General features: G+C 29.2%; 1 long non-coding RNA gene across 1 annotated transcript; it reads right to left on the bottom strand.

Annotated features, from left to right (window-relative positions):
- Positions 1 to 914: 914 nt before the first annotated feature.
- LOC115233663 lies at positions 915 to 2,459 on the bottom strand. Its single transcript, XR_003883815.1, has 3 exons — positions 2,354 to 2,459; positions 1,509 to 1,795; positions 915 to 1,215 (listed from the first exon to the last, which is right to left on the bottom strand). It is a non-coding gene; the product is annotated as an uncharacterized LOC115233663 (long non-coding RNA).

Raw genomic sequence — 2,459 nt, 5'->3', positions numbered from 1 at the left:
AACTATAATCGGTTTTAATATCGCTTTCGCGGATTATTTCCAATCTAAAATCATTACTTTCTAATCCATACCCAGACAGCACAAGACATCCTCAGGATCATCCTGATCATGTCCAGGACGGTTCAGGACATTTGTAGGACGTTTTAAGATATCATTATAAATATATTTTATGAAAATTTAATACGCATACATGATTACTTTCAGTTATGTAGGCTATTTAATATAATTTAGAACTCTTAAGTATTATAATAAGTATTAATGTCCTATAAATGTCCATTGGATGACCCCTGGATGTCTATAGGATATCTGTTCTGTCTATTATATTGGATGTCCTTTGGATTTCCAGAGAACATACATGTGTTATCTGGCAATTAATTGTTAACATTAATTTTGTTTAATATTAATAATTGAATTTGATGCGCACGTTTTCATATATCCAAAATTATTATTTATTTAATATTTCATGAGAAATATTACTGTGCGCAACATTCAAAAAACTTCACAAAAAATAGTATTCAGCCGCTAGTTCGTTTGTTTACCGCTATGCGACGCGCTTGCGGTGCGTTCATCTCGTATTTGAAATTTGGTCATGAGAATTGTATAAAGCTTGCAAAAAGCAACTTGCAGAAAATTAAAAATGTAATTATATTTTCTATCAGTTCAATTTCTGATGCAATCCCAACATAGGAAATTCAGATATTGAATTGTTTAGAAAATATTAAACGGCTCAAACCCGGAAGCCAAATCTAATATATTCATGTACAGCACAAAAGCCTCACAAAGAACGTGAACTATTTTCAGTATTAAATTTTTAATATTGACAATAAATAACAGAACGTAATTTTATAAAGAAAATAATTTATGAACTTTTGTTATATTTAATATTCTATATTTTTCCTTTTATTAATATATATATCTTATATAAATTATATTCAGTATGTTATCCTTAAAATAAAGTACCTTGATAACATATTCTGGATTAATTTTGAATGCATTATGGACGTTTCAAAAATTACGATGTCTTACGGACATCTTATGGACATCCGTAGGACTTTGAAATGGAATATCCTGAGGATATTTCTAGGTATAGTGAGGCGCTCATTTGCTATTCCTCAGAACATCCTGGAAAAGTATGAGGAACATAATAGGATATCCTCTGCATATTCCGCATTGAAAGAAAGGGCGTCCTTAGGACATCCAAAAGACATCCATGTGCTATTAGGGGGTTAAATAGTTTTATGATTCACTATTTGTAATAAAATCCACAATATAATAATGCTATATAGTGCTTTATATATTATACAAAATATTTGGAATATATTGTCTTACAAGCCACAAATATTTTATCATAATTATATATATTATATATATTATATATGACCAAATATAAAGAATAAAAATAGATTAAAATAATTTTAAAATGTCATAAAGTTAATTAATAGACAAAAAATACACATATTTTATTTTCTATTATTAATTATTCAATTTACATTCAACAATTTACTTACGATTGATATGCTTTTAAACGAGGGCTGTATGCCGCACTCGTATCTTTGATGATACATCAGCCTGCCTCTACTAATGTACGCCTTCTCATTACATCTCTCGCATTGGAATTTGCCATTGGGATTACGAATCTTATCGCAGACATTCTTAAGATGACGTTTCAAAGAACATTCGTTTCACAATACTTTGAAGCATTTGGGGCAAATCTTTTTGTTCTCAATATTCAAGGCCTTCATAGCTACGGTGATGTCAATCGGGGATGATATCAGCGACTCCAAAAATTTGTTATCTGAAAATCAAAATGGCAACGTTAGGAGAGGTCGTGAAGGGATCGAGTTGCAGAAAAAGGTGAGAAAAAAAATAAAAGCTTTATTATATTATTCAAAAAAAAATTCTCAAAAACGCACAGCACGATGAATATATGAAAGACTTAAAAAATTGCGGATTTTAATAAAATTGATAGTAATTAAATTAAGTAGTTAAAGTTTTTTCATACAATAATAAATAATTGTGATAAATAATTGTATTTAAGTACAGTGAATCTCAAATAAAAACTTTATCAAATCGTTAATAGAAAAGACGATCGAAAAGATGGAGGTACATATTAGAATAAATATAGAGAAATAATTGAAAAAAAAATCAATGCGGAATCTCAAAGATAAACGAAAAATTAGATAGAAATGAAATATAACTCATATAATAGATCGGCTGCTTTGCAATTTTATTCATAAATAGAATCGTCAAAAAATCACGCAAATATTCAGAGGAAAAAGAGAAGGGGCGGGAAAAATAGAGGAAACGGCGTGTATATATATATGTATTCCAGTAATAATTGTTAAATACATACACATAATAGCGATACGAAGAATGTACAATTCCCGGCATAAGATGACTCCGAGGAAAGTATTATGATAAGAATAAACATGCCATAATAAGAATAAAACAACTTGATG

Source organism: Formica exsecta, unplaced genomic scaffold (genome assembly GCF_003651465.1).
Source record: "Formica exsecta isolate Colony F162 unplaced genomic scaffold, ASM365146v1 scaffold181, whole genome shotgun sequence".
In the NCBI taxonomy this organism is placed as follows: Eukaryota; Metazoa; Arthropoda; class Insecta; order Hymenoptera; family Formicidae; genus Formica; species Formica exsecta.
The sequence above is the reverse complement of the archived record's forward strand: the minus strand, read 5'-3'. Positions and strand labels throughout refer to the sequence as shown.